General features: G+C 37.0%; 1 long non-coding RNA gene across 1 annotated transcript in view; it reads left to right on the top strand.

Annotated features, from left to right (window-relative positions):
• The window catches only part of LOC113603241 (uncharacterized), a 474222-nt gene extending 459064 nt beyond the window's left edge, over positions 1-15158 (top strand). Inside the window, exon 5 of the long non-coding RNA XR_003424804.2 lies at positions 14917-15158. This is a non-coding gene — a long non-coding RNA (uncharacterized LOC113603241). The remainder of the gene's footprint in view (positions 1-14916) is intronic.
• Positions 15159-22272: the final 7114 nt, after the last annotated feature.

Raw genomic sequence — 22272 nt, 5'->3', positions numbered from 1 at the left:
ACACCTACAAGTGGAATTGCTGGGTCATTTGGTAATTTTTTATTTAGTTTTTGAGCAACTGCCAAGTTGGATTTCACAGTAGCTGTTCCATCTTACATTCCCTTCAGCAGTGTTTGAGGGTTCCATTTTCTACACATTCTTGCCAACACTTACTTGCCATTTATAAAATTATAGCCTTTCTTGTAGGTGTGAATTCATAACTCTGTGGTTTTCATTTGTATTTCCCTAGTGACTAATGACATCGAACATCTTTTCATGGGATTGGCCATTTGTATAACATCTTTGGAGAAGTGTTTATTTAAGTTTTTGGATTGGGCTGTTTGTCTTTTTGTTGCTGAATTATAGGAATTATTTATATATTCTAGTTATTAATTGTCATATCATATGTAAAATTTGCAGATTTTCTCTCCCATTCTGTGAGTTGGCTTTTCACTTTCTTGGTGAATGTCCTTTGATGCACAAAAGTTTTTAATTATGATGAAGTCTGATTTATTTTTCCTTTTTGTTTCTCATGCTTTTGGTGTCATATCTAAGAAGTCACTGTTAAAGCAAATTCCATGAAGATTTAACCCTTTTTCTTTTTACTATGAGTTTTTTGGTTTTAGCTCTCGTATTTAGATACTGATCCATTTTGAGTTAATTTGTGTATATGATGTGAAGTGGAGGTTCAACTTCATTCTTTCACATGTGTCAATTCAGTTGTACTGACACTGTTGTTAAAGACTGTTCTTTCCCTAATGAATGGACATGGCATCTCTTTCAAAAGTTAGATAGACATATAGGTTTATTTGTGGATTCTCAATTGTATTTTAATGTTGTATAAGTCTACACTTACATCAGTATCAAACTGCTTTGGTTCCTTTAGCTTTCTAGTAAGTTTTGAAATTAGGAAATTAGAGTCCTCTGATTTTGTTCTTTTTCAGGATGGTTTTGGCTATTTGGGACCTCTTGGACTTCCATATGAATTTGAGGGATCAGCTTTTCCATTGCTGCAAAAACACCATTGGAATTTTGATAAATTGTCATCTTCAGAATATTATGTCTTCCTACCCATGAACATAGGGTATCTTTCCATTCCTTTACGTTTCTTTTAATTTATTTTGGAAATGTTTTGTAGCTTTCAGTGTATTTGTGTTTCATCTGTTGGGTTAACTATATTTCTAAGTATTTTATTCTTTAGATGCTGTTGTAGATGGAACTATTTCTTACATTTCTTTTAGGATTGTTCATTGCAGGTGTATAGACTCAATTAATTTTTGTTTGTTGAGTTTGTACTTTGCAACTTAGCTGAATCTGTTTAGATAAAGTAGTTTTTTGTGGATTTTTGGGGGACTTTCTATATATTAGGATCATGTCATTTGCAAACAGAGATAGTTTTACTTCTTCCTTTCTAATGCAGATAACTTATTTTGTTTTTTCTTGCCTAATTGTTCTGGCTAGAACTTGCAGTACTGTTGACTAGCCATGGTAAAAGTGGGTGTTCTTGTCTTACTCCTGATCCTAGGGGGTGAGCTTTCAGACTTTCTCCATTAAGTGTGATGTTAACTGTAGGTTTCCATTAATGCCCTTTATCATGATGAGGAAGTTTCCCTTTATTTCAGTTTTCTGAGTATTTAATTAATTAATTAATTACTTAATTTACTATCAGAAAGTGTGTTAGAAAAGCATCAAATGCCTTTTCTGTTGATTGAGATGATCACATCTCCACTCCCATAGTGTCTCAGTGTGGTAGATTGTATTGATTTTCTGATATTTAACCACCCTTGCATTTCTGGGCTAAATCTCACTTAGTCATGATGTATAATTCATATTCATAAAAGGCATTGATCTGTAATTTTTTTTTTTTTTTTGCTTGTGAAGCGTTTATCTGACGTTAGTATCCAAGTTATGCTGGCCTCAGAGAATAAGTTAGTTTGAGAAGAACTTATGTTAATTCTTTAAATGTTTAGTAGAATTCAACAGTGAAGCTATCTCATCCTGGACTTTTCTTTGTTAGGAGGTATTTGTTTACTATTTCCGTCTCTTTAGTTATTATAGGTCTGTTGAAATTTTCTATTTCTTCCTGAATCAGTTTAGATAATTTGTGTTTCTAGAATTTGTGCATTTTATCACAGTTTCAGAATGTGTTGAAGTACCGTTGTTGATAGTATTCTTTTATTTCTCTTTATTTCAGTAAAAACAACTTATCCTTTCTTACATTTCTGATGTTAGTTATTTACATCTCTTTCCCTTTTTCCCTTTGTCAGTCTAGCTAGAAGTTTATTAATTTTGTTAACCCTTTGAAAGAACCAACTCTCAATTTCATTGATTCTCTGTATTGTTTTTCTATTCTCTGTTTTATTTATACTATTCTGATAGTTTTTTTGTTTTTTTGTTTGTTTTTTTCTACTTCCCCTAGCTTTGGGTTTACTTTGCTCTTCTTTTTCTAGTTCCTTAAGGTGTAAAGTTAGGTCACTGATTTGAGATCCTTCTTCTTTTTTTAAATGTGGTTATTTATAGCTATAAATTTCCCCCTGAGTACTGCCTTTACTGCATCTCATAAGTTATAGTATACTGTTCTAGTTTTCAGAAGTTATAGTATACTGTTTTAGTTTTCAGTTGTCTTTAATTATTTTCTAATTGCTTTTGTGATTTCTTCTTTGACCCATTGGTTATTTAAGACTGTATTGTTTAATTTCTACATATTGGTGAATTTTCCAGTGTTTCTACAAAACTGTAACAAGATATTTTGTATGGTTTCAGTCTTTTAAAATTCATTAAAGCTTGTTTTCTGGGCCACTATATGGTCTGTCTTGGAACTTTTTCATGTGCACTTGAGAAAAATGAATGTTCTGTTTTTGTTTAGTGGAGTGTTTTCTATGTGTCTGTCAGATCTAGTTGGTTTATAGTAGTGTTTAAATTCTCTATTTTATTTTTAAGTGCACTTCCCACCCAGTGCAGAGCTCAACACAGGGCTTGAACTCACATCCCTAAGGTCATGACCTAAGCTGAGATCAACAGTCAGGTGCTTAGCCATCTGAACCACCCAGATGCCCCTAAATTCTCTATTTTCTTGTTGATCTTCTCTCTAGAAATTATATCTATTACTAAAGATGTTAATTGAATTATCCAAATACTATTATATAACTGTTTATTTCTCCCTTCAGTTCTGCCAGTGTTTGTGTCATCTATTTTGGGGGCTCTATTGTTTTGTGTATGTTTATAATTTTTATATCTTCTTCATGAGTCAACATTTTTATTAATATACAATGTCCTTTTTTGTCTCTTGTGACAATTTTTTATTTGAAGTCTGTTTTGTCCAATATTAGGATAGCTACCCAGCTCTCTTTTGGTTACTGTCTGCATGGATTATCTTTTTCTCTCCTTTCACTTTAATCTATTTGTATCTTTGCATCTAAAGTGAATCTCTTGTACTTAGCATATAGTTGGATCATTACCAAAAAAAAATCATTCTGAAATCTCTGCCTTTTCATTGGAGAATTTAATCTATTTATATTTAAAGTAATTACTGATAAAAAAAGGACTTAATTACTTTATGCTATCTTTGTTTTATGCTTCTTTGTCCCTCATACTCCCCATTATAGTCTTCTTTTGTTTTTGATTGATATTTTTATAGTGAACCATTTTGGTTCCCTTCTCATTTTCTTTGATATATTTTTAATACGTTTTCTTTGTGGTTACCATGGAGGTTATATTTAACATCCCAAATTTATAATGATCTAGCTAAAATCTATATAACTTATCTTCAGTAGCATACAGAAATTCTGCTTCTATATAGCTTTGTTTTCCAACCACCCTTAATGTTGTCAGAAATCATACCTTTATACATTGTGGACCCATTAATATAGATTTATAATTACTTTGTATGCTTTTTTCTTTTAACTCCTATATGAAATAACAAATAGAAACCAAAACACTATAAGACTGGATTTTATATTTTCCCATGTATTTACTTTTGCCAGAGATTTCTATTTCTCATATTTCTTAAAGTTACTGTTTAGTGTCCTATATTTTAACCTAAAGGACTCCCTTTAGTATTTCTTATATGGCAGGGCTAGTGGTAATGAGCTCTCTGAGCTTTTGTTTAGCTGATAATGTCTTAATTTATTCCCCATTTCTGAAGGACATTTTTGCCAAATATAGAATTCTTGATTGACGTTTTTTTTATTTCAGCACTTTGAATGTCATTCTGCTGTCTTCTGGCCTTCATAATTTGTGATGAGAAATCTACTGTTAATCTTATTGAGGATCCCTTGTATGTAATGAGTTGCTTCTTTCACTACTTTTAAGATTCTCTCTTTATCTTTTGATAGTTTATAATGTGTCTTAGTGTGCATATTTTTGAGTTTTTCTTATTTAGGATTTGTTGAGCTCCATGGATTCATAGATTCATGTCTTTCATCAAATTTGGGAAGTTTTGAGCCAGTATTTCTTCAAATATTCTTTCCGCCCCCCACCACCCCTTTTTTTCTCTCATCTCCTTTTGGACAATGTGTATTTTGGTTTTTTGATGGTATTCCACAAGTTTCTTAGTCTCTGTACTTTTTTTTTCTCTCTTTTCTCAGAGTGAGTAATTTCGGTTGTCCTATATTCAAGTTTATTAATTCCTTTTTCTTCTGGCTTTTAAAATATTTGTTGAATCCCTTTAGCGAATTTTTCATTTCAGCTATTATAATTTTCAGCATGATAATTTTTTGGTACCTTTTTAGTATTTCTGTCTCTTTATTGATATTCTCATTTTTCTTATACATTACTTTCCTGATTTCCTTTAGTTCTTTGGCATTGTTTTCCTTAAATTACTTGTGTATATTTAAGACAGTTGTTTTAAAGTATTTATCTTCAATTGTAATGCTTGAACTTCCTCAGAGATGGTTTCTGTTAATTCTGTTAATTTTTCTGCATACACGACTGCTTTTACATGTTCTAATTTACTAAAGAAACTCTTCCCAGCATTTGTTCTCAGGCTTTAGGTAGCCTGTTGTATATTTTGACTGTTGCTTTTGTCCCAAGCATCTGAGTATTGTGAGTTTAGCTTTCAGTGTTTCTGAGCAGTGATAACTGCTCTTCTGTTCTGAATTCCTAGTTAGGTGAAACAGATGGGTACCTTTTGTCAGTCCTTCAGATCACTCTTGGTTAAAACAGACATACAAGTAATTTGTGAATAAGCTGTACTCTGCTCCCTCCCAAACCAGAGCCCAGGGTCTTACAGTTGGAATCTGTACTGCTGCTGCCTTAATATTACCACTATTCTGGGGAGGGGATTGGCTTGGGTGGGTAAAAATGCCACAAAGTTCTTCTGGTACCTTGGAGTTGGCTTTTTCTTGATGCCACAATCACTTGGTTGCTGTAAATTTTGTTTTTCACAGTTCTGGTAGAGTTGATTCTGACAGTTTTTGTTTGTTTTTTAATATTTCTGTGGAGCAATGAGAGCCTGGAGCTGTCTATTGCTGTTTTGCTGATTACACTCCCATCCTAAAATTAACCAAAAATCCTTTGGGAAAGATTTATGAGAATCCTACAATTTCAGAACTGGGGTAAGCTTTTAGATCATGTAGTCTGGAAGTTTATAATCCATCACCCCATAGCAGCAGGGGTTACATGGAGGGCCACCTCAGAAGGCTTGAGTCTCTTTACCAACCCTCTCCCCCATCTTCACCTAGAATCACTGACCTTGCCATCCTTACTTTTATTTTTTTTAATGGTAAACTTTCATTTGAATCAAGAGTTTTTGGCTTAAAAATTTTTAGAAACCACTAATTCGTGTAAAGAGCTTAGTTCAGGACTAGGCAAGGAAGGTTCAGGTTCCTTATTCAAAGTCAGTTTCCCAGCTACTTAGTTAGTAGCTGGACAAAGACATGTAGGCATGCTTGGGAGGATAATAACTTGGTGCCTTTGTTCAACATTTAATTAGAGCAAAGGCACTGTGCTATGCAGAAGGTAAGAGAAGGGGATTATTGTGGCGCTTCTCAATCCTTTTCTATCATCCTCAACAATGTAGTTGTGGCTACAAATGTGTACCCTCTCCCAGCACAGCTAGCCTCTGAATTTAACCAGATTGTATCTTTTTTGGAAGACAATTTATCAACTATTTATTGTGACTGGAAAATGCCTCTTGGAGCATTCACTGCTCCTTCTACCATAATCTGAGGGGCTAGCAAAGTAATTTTTCTTACCACATGTAATTCTGTTCCCTAGAGGAGATCTAGAAACTAAAATCTTCTCCATTTTGTTACATTTTCAGTTCCACTTATATAAGGCCACTAGTCTGAATACATGAGAATATTGTATGGTAGTAGTGAACTGTTTTTTGTTTTTTGTTTTTTGTTTTCATTTTTCACTGTGTTTGAGAAACAAAAGGGAGCTTAAGTGATTATTGAATAAGACATTGACACCCAGGAAAGACATGGGACACCAGACATGATATCAAGCTAGACGTAAAGAGAGGTTGGAAAGTTTTCTGCTGAGAAGAAATAGCAGTCTCCATTGGGTGGGTTTCACTGCAGTTATTAAAGAGAGTGAGCTGGTCTGATGCAATTAACCTCTCATAGTCTCTTAGAGTCCTAAGACTCCATCTTTTATAGTAATTAAATAATTTCTGATTTCACATATCTTGTATGGATATGACAAATTTTATTTTCCTTGGTATAACTTAGATATTTAATATTTATAAATATGTAATATTGATATATATACACAAAAATAAATATATAATATTTGTATATACACATATCTTTAATTGATTGTATATGAGTATGGAAAACATGATAATAGCACTCAGAAGTTGGTAGGAGCAGCAGTTTTCAATCCATGTAATATTATATCTAAATAGAAAGCAATCAGCTTGGAGGTTTTCTTGCTGACTGGTATATTGACATGATTGTGATACCTCCAGCTGGCTTTTTCACACTGAATGACAATTACACGCATGCCCCATGATAGTTGATGCTCACAGAGCATAAAGAGAAAGGAAAACAGTGATCTTAGGTCCATGAGGGAAGGCTATAACCATGGACAAAGTAAGCAAACAGAAACCTAGCTAATTGAAAGGGAGGATAGTTAAAATTTAGCATTGTTGAATTGGGAATAGCATCAATGTCAAAGGGAACTTGGATTTCACTGGGTGATTGAAAACTAACATGGCAAATTGTTTCTTTCTTCGAATTTATGGCACCAAAATAAGCCAAGGACTTTCCCCCATTGTGTCATAAAAAGGGAGCCATTGAATATACATGTCTGGAATGAGTTTGGATAAAAGCTGTTGTTCTCTAAAAATATTTTACCTTTTGCATATTTTAACTGTGACTTATGGTTATGTGGCTTTGCATTCACATGAACATTAGTGACTTCTGTTTGAAAGTTCTGAGTATCTGAGTCTCTTTACCATCATGCAACTCTGTCCGTTATTCAGAGTAATAACACTTCTGATTTTTAAGCTAAGGAATAATATGTACATATGAAATTAGTCATAAACAATGAACAGTGATATATTAAGGCAAAAAAATATTAAAAGTTCTCCTTTGCATGTTTCAAAGAGGTACCTGAGTTACAGTGGAAAGATCTTGGTGGAAATTCAGAAAGTTTGGATTCAAGTCTCCACTCTGCCACTTGCCGTGGTTTTTGTCAAGTCATTTTTGTTCTCTTAGCCTTTCTCCCCTCTCACATTTGCACTATGGGGGCAGGAATTTTGCTTTCTAATCCCTGGGTTATTTCAAAATAGTATGTAGAAAGCCATGTGGAAAAAAAAGTGATATGCAAATGAGGTGGATGGTGATGCTCCCAACTAGAAATTAATCTTTTCAAAAATTATGTTTCTTACATGCTATTTTACATCTTTTAAAGACAAAGCATAACCAATAACCAGCCATCTTTCCATGAAATAAGAAACATTTCATTACTATTTTTACCTGAATTGACAATGAAGAATAATGGAAAAAAGCTAAGTGGAAGCAAGAAATAACTAAATGCTATCAACTAACAGAGCTTATGTGTGTTGCTTCACAACCCTGAGGCTTTATTTATTTATTTTTTTTGTTCAAATGCAAATACTCTATTTTCTAAGTTCCTTTAAAATGTTATGATTTGGTAAGTTTTATCTTCATTTATCCTATTATTCTCTCTCTCTCTCTCTCTCTCTCTCTCTCTCTCTCTCACACACACACACACACACACACACACACTCTCCTCTCTACCACTTTTTCCTTCTTCCTTAACAAGGTCTTCATGACTTAGCTCAGATGTCACATCTTCCAAGAATTCTTCTCTAATTTCTCCTCCCAACCTCAGTCTGGCTTAACTAAGTCTTCTCTAGGTTATGTTAATACCTTATGCCTAAGCTATATCATTGGACGCTGCTCTTGGCTTAAAAAGAGTGTATGTGTCTTTAACCCCAGCTACAATCTAAGACTCCTAAAAGATAGGAGTCATGTGCTATTCATTTGGGGGACTAGCATTTAGTAGATTCTTAGTAAATGTTTCTTTACTAAGTGAATAAATTAGTAAATGGATAATATATGAGAAGCTCTTTGAAAAGAAAAGACAATGTGCAATGTGATATTTTTCAAATATAACTGCAGGAGGAAGAAGTATTTATCTAGTGAAACAGTACTATATTTGGAAGCAAGAAATCAGTTATTGGGCCATTTCTACTAATTTGATGAGTAACTCCAGGAAAATCACTTGAGCTCTCTGCATTTAACTTTCCATTCAAAAATGGGGCAATCTTCATTTCCCATTGCCTGCCTCATTAAGAGTGTCACAGAAGCCAAAACTGGAGCAGTTATGTGATATCTGCTGATTTTTAAAAATAAAGTTATGTTATGCATTTTAGGGGCTGCATTAATACCTGTTCATAGTCAAACACATATCTCACTTTATACTGAAAAATTCCTGAAAAGTTTTCTCTAAACAATTCAGAATCAGATAGCAGTTTAAGTAGACTGAACAAGATTTATATTTAAGGCATAGTTTTGGTCTAAGACCAGTTTTGTAGTATACTGAATCCTTTTGAAAGGGAAAAATTATTTATAATTTATTTTATAATTTAGAATTTTCTTGTAACACCAGTTTCTTGAAGTAGCACCCTCCTATATCCCACCACATCTCTTCTTCTGCTCCGCAAACCATTGTTGCTAACAGTGGAGAAGAACTATCCTCCACTGAACCGTCTGTATTGTCTTTGGGATGTTGAATTTTTGTTCAGGAGCACAACCTCTGTCCTGCAAATGATAATTTCCAGCATTGCACACAGATATCTGTGTCTTTGAGAAATAAGCAAAGAAGATGAGTTTTTCCGGAACTTTGGGATGTCTTGATCCTAAACTAAAATAAAAAGTACAACTCTTAATAATTCCCTAGAAGAGTAGGGATTTTTTTTTCTTTTCAAACAAAGTATTTTTGTTTTTCTGTTTGGAAATTGACCTCACAGTAACAAATCCAGAGTTATTTTTTCATGTAATTATGGAATTACTTATCTCCATTTTATCAGGACACTTCTTGTTCTCACCCAGGCAGGAACATAATTTAGGCTTTGCTTAGTCTTCAGTTAAGAATACAAACTGCACAGTGTTTAGATTTTTCTTGTTATGAAATTGTTATGGGGTTTCTTCTTAAGTGTCCCACTATGCTTCCGTATGAAAATTCTGTCTCATGGGAGTAGGACATCTCTGTCTTGATTGCTTTTTTCTTTTTGAATCAACTGGATCGAAGTATACTGTATGTATAATAAACTGTACCCATGTAACTCCATGTAGCCACCACCACAATCAAGGAGCAGGGCATTTCCAGCTACCTCCAAAAGATCCCTCATGTCTCTTTGCATTCACTTCCCATTCCATCTCAGCCCAAGGCAACCACAGATTTGCTTTCTGTCAGCATAGATTAGTTTGCATGACTGTCTTTTATTGAGCCCACCTTCTTAGAGTTGAGTTTCTTTCTAGGGAGACAAACTATATGGCTGGATTGAAGGAGAAGGCAGAGCCGAGGCATTTATTTAATCTTCAGATGTGATGAGCACTAAATCTTTGTGGAAGCAAGGATTATCAGAAGTCATAGGCCAGGTAGTTAGTTTCCTTTAGGAAATGGGTAACAAAGAACTACAAAATAGGAATGAAGTTTGCATCTGGGTCATTAAAACCAGAAACACCCAAGAGGAAGTTCAGGATATGCAGCAGCTATGATGAAGGAACTTTTCCATTCTTCACATGAACTCGATCTTATGCTTTTAGCCATCACTAAACTACTTGGGGGGTCTGATATTTGTTTTTTATATGCTCACCTTTCAGAAGTGAGTGAGGTTGTTTCCCTTTCATCATGTAAAGTTATGAGATATAAACTCTTATTTTTAGGAGTGCAGGAATTTGTTCCATTCAAATTTTGAAAGTGGTCAAGGGACAGGGCCAAGACTACTTATCTTCATTTGGCTTTAGTGCAGTAGTTCTGACTACTGGACATTTGACTTTATACGGCTAAGAGTCAAGAGCTGTTTGGTGAGATGTTTGCAAAAGGATTGGCATGAAATTGCCCGACTGGTATTTTATGCTTGTGCCACAGTCCAGAAATAAACATTACATTTCTTTCTCTAAATATATTTGTGTCCTGGATAGCCAACTGACAACTATTGTCTCTCTCTCTTTCTTTTCTTTTCTTTTCTTTTCTTTTCTTTTCTTTTCTTTTCTTTTCTTTTCTTTTCTTTTCTTTTCTTTTCTTTCTCTCTCTCTCTCTCTCTTTCTTTCTTTCTTTCTTTCTTTCTTTCTTTCTTTTTCTTTCTTTTTGGTTTTCCAGTTAAATAGCAATTGTTTTGGATGAAGAAACAGCACTGTTTAAAACTCTTTCACTCTGAAGTGTCTCCTGGGTAAGAAGGAAAATAGATTTCCAGTCTTAAGAATCAAATGGCCCTATTCAATGTCAGTCCTATGACTTTGCGCCCCCCCCCCATGTTAAAATTTTGTTAAATTGGGCTCTAACCTGTTTCAAAGTAAAGTTGAGAGGCTCCTATATCAGAAATGTTCTAGATGCGGACGTATTTCTCACTTACAAAAGTACCTTTTTTCTTCATAATGTTTGGGGGAAGAAGTGACTTTTAACCTCTTGATGTCTAGGTTTCCTTTATTATTTTTAAGAAGGTTTAATTGACCAATTCCATTTAAATTTAACCTATTGTTTAGAAATTTCTGGGGACATAATTTATCTAAAGCAGTAAGTCAGATTCTTCTCTCCCTCCTCCCTTTTATTCTTTTATAGGCAAGAACTGGAGTATATGCAGATTATTGAGAGAGGAAAAATAATATCTGAAAAGGTGGCTTTCTTAAAAGGCACCAGCAGCATTAGTGTCATGTCTGAAGCACCCATTTGTGTCAACTGTACAGACCTTTCAATGGAAAATTGTGCTGTGCTACCTTTTAAAGTATGAAATGCTAATTTGGGATTTACAGTTTTTGAACTGGAGGGCTGCATTTTGCATGGGATTTTGTTTAATTTCCCAGTGAAAAAAGGCATTTGAAACACAACTGCCTACAGCCAACTGTCAACAAAAATCAACTGTAATAGCACAGAGCCTGTCACTGATGTATGTGGTGATGTGGTAATCTTCTCAATTTAGCTGGATATTTCTTCTCCGTACAAAATAGCTGAAAGTCTTGCTAGGCATTTATGAATATCGAGAGGTATTATTAGGCTGATAATGGGGCCAGATTAAGGAAGGGTACACTGGTTCAAGATGTCAGTTAAAGAGACGCAGAATGGGACGATGCATGGCCCTCAGTATAAGGGACTCTTCGTATTTCAGGTCTGCTGAAGATTTGGGCGATAGCATGCTGAGTTCCATCTGCTGTGAAAGTGGCTTTCTGGGGAAAAAAATAAAGTTGTTATGCTATTTTTTCCCCCAGAAATCTGTTTTTGTTTATCAAGAGGGTGAAATAAAAAATCTCTGAAAATGGAAGTGAGGAGGGCAGACTAAGGAAATCTCTTGAGGTGAGACTGGTCAGTATGACTCTCCTTGCAGCGTGGAGAGCCAGTGGTTGACAGCTGGCATCTTTTCCCCCTAAGTCACGACTGTATAAGAGCTGGAAGAAGAGAATTCTTGTGGAGACTCTGTATTTTAGTAGTGGGACCCCATTTGGATTCTGAATAACAAACCTGCAAATGCAAGGAAAACAATAAAGCTGCAGATAAGCTATTCTTTGGCAAGGCACAAAGTTGGGACTTATTATTAGCTGTCATCAAAACATAGCATTAGTGAAGCATCTCATATCAAAAGGGTATTTAGAATCAAATGGCACTTTATGTTACCAGTTGCTTCTTTTTTTTTTTTTTAAGTGAGCCATATTCAGATCTGGCCCCACCATTTTTTAGCTGCGTGGTAGCTTAGCTCTCTGTGTTTAAGTTTCTTCATCTCAACATTGGATTAATAATCATGCCCACGTCATAGGGATTTTGTGAGAAATTATTTAATAGGTATAAAGAGCTTAGAGCATGCTTGACCTATAATAAGTATCATGTGATCAGTTATCATCACCACCATCATCATCGTTAGCATCAGTACAAGCAACATATTTACTGTTCTCAAGTATTCATGGCAAAAAGAGAAATATACTAGCACATATGCTACATAACTTGTTGTGAAAGGTGTATCCATTTTTTCTTGATCATTATGTTTTTATATGTAGATGGAAGACAGGAGTGAATTGTGTTATTTTAGCTACAGGGAATATGTTCTAAGATACTTATAAATAGCACCATGGCTAATAAGAATTTGAGAGTGCCCTGGCCCGTTTCTGCACTGCCTGCCCGGTGCCCCTTTTTCTGTGGCTCTACCCTTCTGCCGTCCCTGCTTCCCATGTGACCTTGATCTCTTTCCTTCCCTGCTTACTTTGGCCAATAGTGATAAATCAAGGATGGACCTCTGATGGAGGAGTGTGGCTCCAGATAGGCACGTTGGTGACATGTCTTGGCACACCCCTAAGAACAGCTAGATTGAGCCAATCTAATCTCTTTCTCTGCAATTCCACGATTGAGCATGGAGGTGCAATTGTCAGTTATCAGTAGGTACCCAAATTTAAAGACACGGAGAGGAAGGCAGAGTTAGATGTGGCTTTGGAAGTTATATACAAATTCAAGCTCGGGTAAGACAGTGGAGCAAAGAGGAAGGCAACACCGTGAGACAGACTCTCTGTGGCTGCCTGTTTTTCTGTGTTTCCTGAGCTTTCATAACTTGGCTCTCAGGGGCGCCTGGATGGCTCAGTTGATTAAGCATCCAACTTCAGCTCAGGTCATGATCTCACAGTTCATGAGTTTGAACCCTGCGTCAGGCTCTGTGCTAACATCTTAGAGCCTGGTACCTGCTTTGGATTCTGTGTCTCTCTCTCTTTGCCCTTCCCCTGCTCGCTCTCTCTCTCTCTCTCTCTCTCTCTCTCTCTCTCTCAAAGATAAATAGACCTGGCTCTGCAATTTTTCCAGATCTCATGAGCCCTCTTTATGTCCCTACAACAAACTTCCTGTCCTCTTGACTTCCCACTCATTTGAGAATTTTTCTGTTTGCTGCAACCAGTTAGGGCATGGAGAGTCGAAGGTTCCATGTGTGGTAAGAAGTAAAGTTTTCTGCTGATGAGTAAAAAAAAAAAAAAAAACACTGCATGTAATGGAATTAAAATGACATTGACAGAGCAGTCAGGGAAATTTCCATTATCCATTTTCAAAGTCTTAGGAATGAAGGGTTGGCAGAAATAGGAAATGGGCAATTATCTCTAGGTTCTAGTGGACTGACAAGGTCTTTGCACATATGGTGATTACTTTTTAATGGCATGGTCAGATAGATGATCAACAAGTAAATATAAATAAACATGGTAACAGTAATTTATAGTCTGAGATGACTTCGATGAGGGAAATAGTTTAGATAAGGAGTAAAATTAGACGATGGATTGGAAGTTGGCTGGAGTGTGTTCTTTAGTACCACATGATTTTGCTGGGGTACCGCCTCTGAGTGAAAAAATATGACCACCATCCATCCCCTTCCTTGGCCTTGGCCAATGATGATGGACTGGGAATGGATCTCTAATGGAAGAGTGTAGCCCAAGACAAGCACAGGTATAACATAGTTATATACTAGATCAACATATACTCCAGGTAGATATGGACCACTCTAGCTTTTCTGCCTTTTATTTTCAAAGATGACACCAAAACCATCATCATATTTTTGATTTTTTTTCTCTGTTTGGGATGGATTTGGATAGTGGATAATGGAACAACAATTTAATGAGCCTACCTTTTACTAGGCAATGTATAAGATCCTTTCCACAATTCTCTGATTTAACGAACAAAGCCACCCACTCTCACCTTGTAATCATTGGCATTTATAAATACAGTGGCTACCCGGGATTCGCGCTTCTGTCTTCATGTGGAAAGGACATTTTTCTCTGGACTAAAGAGTTTTTTAATCTGCTGCCTCTTTCCTCTAGCTTAAAGTTCTAGCCTGAACACAGACTTTTAATGAGCAACCCATATGTAAATAATTAGTATAAGAGAGGAATTAACTATCATTACCCAATTGCTTTTTTTTTCTTTTTAGAAATGATTTGCTATTCAGTTTTAAGCTTTCCAACTATTTTGATGGAGATCCAACTTGGAGAAAAGAAGTGTTTTTTGTTCTCATTATCACTTCCTGTAAAACTGCATAGTTAATTTCCAGAGGTAGATATCCCTTTGAGTTCTCATGATAGGAAATAGAGAAATCGCTGTTCTGTGCCTTTAAGATCAAGAGAGATCAAGAACATTGGAAAGGGAATATACCATGCACAAGGTCGTATATGAAACAATGGGATTTAATGAGCATGAAAAATTCTGTCATTAATAGGTGAACAATTCTCTTGAGTCTTTCCCAGGATGCAAAACAAGTGGTCTCAGCAGGGACTTTTTCTTCTTCAGGGTTTTTATATATTGAAGAAAAGGCAGATATAAGCACACTGACAAGTAAGCCTTTGGATGGAGTGGTGAGGCCAGGAGCACCACGGGCTACTTCTCGAGAAGGTGAGCATGACTGATTAGGGTGTTTTTCCAACGGTAGTAACTTGACATCTAAACAGGTCCTTTGGTGATGATATTCCTAGTTCTTCTTTACTGTGTGCTTTTCATTCAAAGGCATTTAAGTACGAGATGGAGGTGCAGCCATTACCACCCTATTGTCCATCAGAAATGACACGTCCCGAAATACTTACTTTGGGCAAAGCAGTGATGATACTCCTTCTTCGGAATGCCATTTTGCCCCAACGAGAAGATCTATATCTATTTCTCTTCATAGAGTTAGGCTTAGACAAGTGTGAGACCAGTACGCATTTTTTTTTTCTGATGAGCTCAGTATTCTCTGATGTTCATTACACATTTTTTCAAAAATACTCATCCAGAGCCTATGTTGTGCAAGAAGCCACTGAAGATGCAGCAGTAAAGAAGGCAGACACGTCTTGGCTGCTTACATGAGATTATATTCTAGTAAGGAAGACAGATCATCAAGAAAATGTAAACAAGGTAATTATAGATTGTTATGGTTACCAGGAAAGAAAGTTTATCCAGTGGTGCTCAGGGCCATCCCATCCTCACACCAAACCTCCAACATGCCTTCTTAGTCTTTGAAGCGCACAGCTGACTTTTCTAGTTTTACATACATAGCTATAGCTAATGCAGCTTCAAGCGCTCCTCTCTTTCCAAATTCTTGTCCCTAAGTCTTTTCTATATAGACATTTTAGAACTGCCAGTGGGCCTGGTAGTAAGACATTTTCTTGGGAAAAAAGACACAAGACACAAATTGTGTGTTATCAAAGTCTAGAACTCCGAGAGGACAAGTAGCTGTGTGGCAGTTATTTGCATACACATCTGTCTTCCCTATTAGATCTCCTTGAAAGTAGACACTAATGTATTTTTTTGTCTCCTGTGTTACATGCATATAGTAGGAAGTCAGTATATTGCTCAATGAATTCAATTGAATTAGCACAAACCACAGGCTTTTGCCAAAAGCACTAGTGAATTCGTGTTTGAAGAAAATTAACAATTAAGATTAAAACGTCAGTATTCACATGGATTTTGGCTGAGGAGATACATTTCCTTACTGGTGAACATAAGGCTTTTCAGACCAATGAATCTGGTATCCGACAGTCCCTTGCCAGCAAGGCATGGCAGGAGTGGAAGGAGAGGAGCATGGGCTGAATGCAGACTTTGGCAAATGGTTGGCACTTCCATTTCTCCTGCCAGACTTGTAAGCTCTCGGTGGGTGTGGCAGGAGATATGAGAGAGAGCAACTGAGAGGTCCTAGGATGAGACCTCCCTATGGAGGTGCCAAAGCTATTTTTTTTTTTTTTTTCGGTTTGAAGTTTGTGAGAAGGATGCATGCCTACCCCAACTGAATAATTTTGGGCTTCTTTTCTGGACACCCCCTTCAGGGACCTAGTTCAAACGATTTCTTTTGCTGAGATCTCACAATGTGTCAGCCTCATACATAGAGCCAGGGTTACAAAGATTGACAATCAAGATTCTTACCCTCAGGTGACCGCTGTTCCCATTTGAGAGGTAGGAATTAACATGTAACCAGTAAAGAAAAGCCAGCCGTGTTATTCTCCCTGCCCTGAGAGTTCACCTTTGTGTGTACATGCACATGTGTGTACCCCCACAGATGTGCACACGCAGACACAGGCACATACACATGTACCTTAGCACTTTCCCATATAGGATAAATCAGAGTAATTGCTCCAAGCCCTTCATTTTGGTAATGGGACTTGAGGCTGGTTCTGGGCTTTCCGGGCTATGACAAGGAGCAGGTTTCAGAGCAAGGACCAGGAAAGGCAACTGATATGGAAGAGGGATATCGTTTTATCAGCTGGCTTTGGTTATATGGACCTAAGTCCTCTATGATACAAATTGTATGAAATGAACAGCAGGAGTACACAATTTATTCAATCCTTCCGTTGTTCTTCACTTAAGAAATGATTGTTGAGTATCTGTTATGTGCTAGGGACTAGGGATGGTGCAGAAGGCAAAAAAATATAATCTACAGGAGGAGCAGACATTAAGCAAATAGTTCCACAAATATAAAATTTGCAACTATGATAAGGGCTAAGCTGCTAGGTGTTGTGAGAGGTTATAATAGGGGCATTTAACCCATTGGGGAAGACTTTTTTAAAACTTTACCTAGTTTTGCTAATAAAATACATTTTTGGGGCCTGGGGTGGGGAGGATTGGTTTGCTCTCCACTTTGTGTGGTCAATCTTTGTATCAGTATGTGAATGCCTGCACACAACTTAGACCGGTTCTATCTTTTTATCTCTTTACTTTTCATTTTACTTATGCATTTATGTACTTACACACAGTTACAACTATTTTTAAGTTTATTTATTTATTTTGTGGGGGAGGCGCAGAGAAATAGGGAGAGAATCCCAAGCACTCAGAGCCCAATGTGCAGCTCGATCTCATGAACTGTGAGATCATGACCTGAGCTGAAACCAAGAGTTGTGCCCCACAACTATTTTTAAATGTTGCTGTGTTTACTCATCATCTTCAGGAGACTATAGGAATTGCATGGAAAGTGCAAATTCTTCAGTCACTCACCAGACATGGGTGGATGTTTCCAATGAGCTGGAAAACAGAACTGAGTGATGTATCATAAAACTTAGCTTTTATATTTTCAACTATGTTATATTAAGGTAGAATGCACTGGTGGTAGCATGGTGTGTGGAAAGAGCAGGGATTTGGGGTCCGAGAGCCTCCACCACTTGTCCACGGAGGCCTTGGTAATTTATATATCTTCCCTGAGCCTCAGTGACTCTGTCTGCAAGATGGAGATTATAACAGCTGCCTCAGAGGTTTTTTTGTGTGTGTGAAGAAATCTTTAAAGGCTCTAGGACAGTGATGCTCTAGCATTAGTAGGAGCTTGGTAAATATTTATTTCCTTTCCTGCACTCAGATTCTTGGGCCCCTTTATCATAAGTCTACATGGAGATACCCTGCTGACTTCAAAAAAGGTTTCTTTTACCATAGAAAGTGAGATCGAGGGGAAAATTCTCAAGGAATTCTCACCTTGACCTAGGGGAGATGAGATGCCCATACCCCGGCTCATAACAAGATTCCATAGAAAGAGTGGATGGAAGATGAATGTACATTAAAGTGATTCAAAACATGAGCAGACTCTGCAAGTGTTATGCACAGATGAGTTAATTGTTTTGCCTTAAATATATTTCCTGAAGAACAGAAGCCCGATCACAGCACACATCGTTATGTATTTTAGACAAACAGCACTTTGAATCAAATTATAGTACATGCATAAAATATTAAAATAAGACATTTATAACAAATCTTTCTAACTTAGTGCTCAGCTCTAAAATAGATTTATATGCGGATAAGCAATAGGTGCGATAAATGTGGTACAGATACCACAATTTAAATTGCAAATCAATGGGGCATCATGGGTAGAAGGAATGCAGACTTGAAGCACTGAGGGAAAAGATCCAGCCACGCAATATTTTTAGGTCTTCTGCCTGATTTTGTTTTGCAATGTCTGTATCTGGACTCCACGTTTGATAAATTATAATATCTGCTCTCTCATATAGTTTCTTTACACACCCAATTTAAACGATCTAATTAAAACCTTCACTTATTGTTCCTTTTGTTTATTGTTGAACCGTTGCCAATATACAGCTCCCCAGAGTCTACAGGTTATTTTTGTTCCTTGGGAGATTTTAGAAGGTTATTGTTTCCCAGTTAACAAAACAGGCAGGGGAATGGGGAATGATACCTCTGCACAATGCTGGTGTGCTGCCCACTTCACCAGATCACCTTGCGCTCTTTTCCTCCCCCATGGTTTGTTGGACAGTGTGTGGTGAACGTGTCGACAACTTGTCTCTAGGAATGATCCCTGCCCGAGAATATTAAACTTGTTTCATTTATTTTGAAGAACTTTAGGGCTGTCAAGTTGAATGTATATAGATATGAATGTTTCTGGGCTAGCTGGCCTTCTAGAGGACTCCCCCACCCCCATAGCAGAAGCCCTTGGAAGAAGTCTAAGGGATGAAGTTGCGCTGTAGGGCTCTGATGGGATCCAATCCATGCTGGAGAAGTAGATCATTTGCTAGATGCAGATGCACAGCTCTGACTTGCCCAGCAGTCATTCTCAGGGCTGGAGGTCTGTGAATGGAGTGGATGAAGGGCAATCACAAAGAGTTAATGACAGTATTTCTGGGTGCTGATAACTAAAGAGATCTTTTAGCCAAAATTTTATATGTAGCTACAGAATCGAAACATCTCTCAGCAAGGAGTAGAGCTGTTTTACTTAGAAAACTTTCTTTGCCTGAACTGTATGGTAGAAACTTCTCTTCCCATTGAATATCTGCAATATTCCCATTGAATATCTGCAACTTTCGTTTTCCTTCACAGAGAAAGTCTGTGTTGCCATCGTTCTTCTCTTCTCGTCTCGTCTCTTCTCGTCTCTTCTCGTCTCTTCTCATCTCTTCCCCTTCTCCTTCCCCTTCCTCACCCCTCCTCTTCCCTTCCTTTCTTTTTTGCAATGTATTGTATTGAGTTTTTAATGCTTAGGTTCCTAGTGCAATGAACTTACCTACCTTTTTCCCACTCTGCTTGCCATAATTGTTTCCAATACTTTTTTGGAAGTTGCTGCCTTAAAATTAATAAAGAAAAAGAAATGTCTTCATATCCAAGACTTCAGGTGGCAAGCTTCAACCATACTTCATACGTCAGCCAACCACACCAGAAGAGACGACAATGCCTGGCTATATTCCTGCTGTAAAGTCGTATCCACAAAATTATATCTGTCAGTGCTTACCTCCATGTAGGTCAGTACGATTAGGACAGCTCTTAGGAAGAAATTAAATATATGGAATTAAATACATGTATACAGATGGTTCCTGGAACTAAAGAACCAGTAGGCATTCCCAATAGTCTGTTCCAATAAGAGCCAAGTGCAACCTTAAAATAGAGATGTAAAGAGTTAGATCTGTGCTGTCCATTACAGTAGCCACTGGCTGTATGTGGCTACTAAGCACTTAAAATGTAGTTAATCTTAGTTGGCAAGAGCTTTGAATGTAAAATACATACCAAATGTTGAAAAATTAACACAAAAAAGTGAAAAAAAAATCTCAGTTTTTATATTGATTATCAGAATGATAATATTTTAGATATTTTGGATCAATAAAATATATCATTAAAATCATTTTCATATGTTTATTTTTCTTTAAAATGTGGCTACTAGAAAATTTAAAATTATATATGTGGCTCACATTATATTTCTGTTGGACAGTACTGAGCAAGATTGATGTCAGGTAATATTGTAACGAATTGGCTTAAAAGACTTTGGTGTTAGGCAACTCACTTTGTTCTTTATAGCATGGCTGAAATGCATTGTAAATGGAGTCCTATTTTAAGTATGCCAGGAGATCTTACTGGTTATAGTAACCCCATGGTGAGAACCGCCGTATTTTGAGTAATTGCTCCCTAATATATTTGTTTAATAGGTTTTCATTTTAGGGGCACCTGAGTGGCTCAGTCAGTTAAGCGTCTGACTCTTGATTTCAGCTCAAGTCATGATCTCACGGTTCATGAGATTGAGCCCTGTGTCAGGTTCTGTGCTGGATAGCACAGAGCCTGCTTGGGATTCTCTCTCTCCCTCTCTCTCTGCCCCTTCCTCTTTCTCTCTGCCCCTCCCTGGCTCACGCTGTCCCCTTCTCTCTCCAAATAAATAACTAAACATTTAAAAGAATGGGCTTGGATTTTAATAGGGTTTTCCTAAAGCAAAGCTCACCAATTTTATCATTTGCTTTCCAATATGACCATTATTTATCTCTGTGCGACGAGTCTCTGGCCTTTCATGGAATACATGTTTTTGTTTATTTATCTTTCATAATTGCCACTTTTTAGAAGGTAAGTGTGGTTTGGGTGAACATGCTTGGACTCTTAGGGTGGACTGCCTGGGCTCAGCTGATAGTGACTCTTGGCATATCCACCTCTCTAGGTTGAACTTTCCTCATCTGTGAAATGAGACAACAACTCAGAGCTTGCAGGGGAGTAATGCACACTTTATGGGATGATTGCTATCTTGGGCCTATGGACTCAGTGGGGTGAGTCCCCTGTCACATCCTTTTGTTTTATAAGTGCCTTGGGCCCAAGTTTCTAGGACACTGAATCTATATTGCTGACCACTGATTATTTTTCCTGAGGGAAGGCCATTATTCTGAGCACTGTGTGCCTGTTTGATATACTCAAATATATACTCAGGTATCTGCATATATACAGATATACTCATGACACTTGTGAAGAGTATCACACATAAACTCTTGGCCCGTGTCTTTGCATTTGCCCTCCTCCCTGCACAAATTGCCCTCCTTCCCCCATTATTTCCTTCCCCCGTTGTCTTGTCCGTCCTTCAATGTCCAGATGAAGTGTCACCTCTTTCATTAAGCCTTCTTGGACTACTTCAGAGAGGACTAATTTATCAGCTTTATACATGTTATTGCCAATACAAGCCAGCTTAAATGAAGTAACAAATATTTATCTGGTGTTTCAAATTCCAGTGCTCTCTGCCAAGTGATTTCAAGCTCAATTTTGGTTTCATGCACTGAACTGTAAGTGTTTTGAAGGCAGCGGCTATGCTTCATACCCACTTCACCACCTCCATGTATCTTGATCAAAAAATACTTACTGATTAATTGACTGGCTAGGGCCTGGCTGATAGCAAATTTTCTACTGCAAGAATAAGTATTCATGATAGGAAGTGACCCGGCAAGAAAAAGAACATACACCATCTTTACAGCTATCCGTGGTGAGTAATTAATACACATGTCAAAATTTAAGATCATCATCACGTAAAATCCCTGTCTTCTTTAACTGCGGAGTTCTAGGAGATACCTGAGTTAGTAGGAAGATGACTTAAATAAGTTTCCGATTCTGGATCCTTCAGAGGTACATAGATATGTGTAATATATACATGTAGATAGATGTATTAAGATCACTAAGATGCTTGGTTTCTATTTGTAGTCTTTTCTCAATAAGGCAGTGGGACATTGGTGCTTTCAAGTGAGTTTAGAGATGTTGAATATGACATTCATGTCATTAAAAATAGTTAGCTCTTCTTGGCTACATTCACAAAGAAGTCCCCTAATGCTTCCTTTAATTGGCAGGATCCACACGTGGTGTCTATTTTGCAAATGTACTCTGCACAGAGTGGCTCGAGCTGTGTATGTGTCTGTGTATGTTCTCTGTAAGTGACACTACACCCTAATCAGACAATTC

Source organism: Acinonyx jubatus, chromosome A3 (genome assembly GCF_027475565.1).
Source record: "Acinonyx jubatus isolate Ajub_Pintada_27869175 chromosome A3, VMU_Ajub_asm_v1.0, whole genome shotgun sequence".
NCBI lineage: Eukaryota > Metazoa > Chordata > Mammalia > Carnivora > Felidae > Acinonyx > Acinonyx jubatus.
The sequence above is the reverse complement of the archived record's forward strand: the minus strand, read 5'-3'. Positions and strand labels throughout refer to the sequence as shown.